Source organism: Orycteropus afer, unplaced genomic scaffold (assembly GCF_000298275.1).
Source record: "Orycteropus afer afer isolate SDZICR_OR568_19922 unplaced genomic scaffold, OryAfe1.0 scaffold00022, whole genome shotgun sequence".
Classification (NCBI taxonomy): domain Eukaryota; kingdom Metazoa; phylum Chordata; class Mammalia; order Tubulidentata; family Orycteropodidae; genus Orycteropus; species Orycteropus afer.
Genome location: NW_006921609.1, coordinates 12,701,293 through 12,703,915, shown reverse-complemented (window position 1 = coordinate 12,703,915; position 2,623 = coordinate 12,701,293).

Below are 2,623 nucleotides of genomic sequence, written 5' to 3'. Positions count from 1 at the left end.
CAGAAACCATGCAGGTAAGAAGGCAATGGGATGACATATACAAAACCTTGAAATGATATAATTTTCATCACTCAAATACGGTGGTGAAATTAAGACATTCCCAGACAAACAGAAATTAAGGGAACTAGTAAAAACTAGACCAAACCTATAAACTAAAGTAAGTCCTTTGGACAAAAAAACAACAGCAGTAGAATACAGACTAAGATTTAGACACATGACAACACCCCCCAAAAAAATAATACTAACTCAGAAAAACATTTCTCAAAACCAAAATTTGCTTGCAAAATGAAAAATAGAGAACCAGTGGTGTCAATCTATAAACAACAAGAACTACAAAGGAGAAAGAAGGAATAAATGCTGTAAATACAGAACATCCAAATGGAGAGAAAGATAAGAAGATATCAAATAAAACAGACTGCTCTAAACTTAGGAAGATAAAAATTTACTACACATTAACCACAAAAAAGCATAATATATCTTGTAACCAAAATAAGAAACAAAAAATCACAACATCTTAGTAAACATAAAATCAACAAGAATGAAGAAGAGGGATCCAGGTGAGGAGAGGGAACCCAGGCACACCCAAAGCAGCAGGGCTAAAGAGTGGGAGAAAGGGGAGGAAAAGGCCCAGGAACCAGGACAGAAGAGGAGTCAGCTGCACTGACCCAGGTAAGGGTGGTAAGAGAGGTTTCCAATGGGGAGACAAAAGTGTCTGTCGATTTGTCCTACTGTGGTGACATTTTGATGTGAGTTTTGAAGCTGAGTCACTGGTGTTTCAAACCCAGCAGGATACACATGGTGCACAGGTATCAGCCCAGCTTACAGACTGAGACAGACTAGGAAGAAGGAAGAGGCCATCCACTTCTCAAAGAATTGGCCAGGGAAAAACTTATGAATAGCAAAGAAACACTGTCTGATACATTATCGTACAACTTTATAAACAGTCCGGTTAGGTTAGAAAGCTCTCAAAATAGGACTGGGAAAGAGCTGCATCATCAGAGTAAATCCACCCTTACTCATATGGATAAGGTAAAGCTTTCGAGGCCTCCATGGATATCAACATTTATGTGTTCTATTTCATTTCTGACAACTTCTAATTCCCTAGATTCACCAATCAAATTGAGGCACCAATCAAATTGAGGAGAAAAATGGATTGTGGCACCAATCAAATTGAGGAGAAAAAGCTGCACATATCCATTAATCATCAGAATATGGAATGTATGAAGTATGAATCTAGAAAATTGGAAGTTGTAAAAAATGAAATGGAACACATAAAGAAAGATTGATATCCTAGGTATTAGTGAGCTGAAATGGACTGGATTTGGCAATTTGGTACCAGAAAACCATATTGTCTACTATGCCGGGAATGACAGTTTGAAGAGGAATGGCATGGCATTCATCATCACAAAGGATGTTTCAAGACCTGTTGTGAAGTACAATACTGTCAGTGATAGGATAATATCCATATGCCTGCAAAGAAAACCCTTTAATTATGACTATTATTCAAATTTATGCACCAACCAGCAAAGCCAAAGATGAGGAAATTGAAGAATTTTATCAACTTCTGCAGTCTGAAATTGACTGAACATGCAATCAGGATGTGTTAATTATCACTGGTGACTAGAATGCAAAAGTTTGAAACAAAGAAGAATCACCAGTTCTTGGCCTTGGTGACAGAAATAATGCTGGAACTCGCATGGTAGAATTTTGCAAGACCAACAACTTGTTCATTGCAAACACCTATTTTCAACAATACAAATGGCAGCTCTACACGTGGACTTCACCAGATGGAAAACACAGGAATTAGATTGACTACATCTGTGGCAATAGGCAGTGAAAAGCTCAATATCTTCAGCAAAAACCAGTCCAGGAGCTGATTATGGAACAGACCATCAACTGCTCATATGCAAGTTCAACTTGAAGCTAAAGACAATTAATACAAGTCCAAGAGAGCCAAAATATGATCTTGAATGTATCCCTCCTGAATTTAGAGATTATCTAAAGAATAGATTTGATGCATTGAACACCAACGACCAAAAACCAGAAGAATTGTGGGAGGATATTAAGGACATTATTCATGAAGAAAGCAAGAAATCACTAAAAAGATGAGAAAAGAAGAGAAGAACAAAATGGGTGACAGAAGAGACTCTGAAACTTGCCCTTGAGCGGAGAGTAGCTAAAGCAAATGGAAGAAATGACAAGATAAAAGAGCTGAATAGAAGATTTCAAAGAGCAGCTTGAGCAGACAAAACCAATTACTCTAATGAAATGTGCAAAAACCTGAAGTTGGCAAACCAAAAAGGAAGAACATGCTCAGCATTTCTAAAGCTGAAAGAATTGAGGAAAAATTTAAGCCTCGAGTTGTAATACTGAGAAATTCTTTGGGCAAAATATTGAATGATGCAGGAAACATCAAGAGAAGATGGCAGGAATACACAGAGTCATTGTAGCAAAAAGAACTGGTTGATTCTCATCCATTTTTGGAAGTGGTATATGATCTAGAATCAATGGTGCTGAAGGAGAAAGCTGAAGTTGCAATGAAAGAATTGGTGAAGAACAAGGCTCCGGGAATTGACGGAATACCCATTGAGATATTTCAACAAACAGATGTCCCATTGGAGGC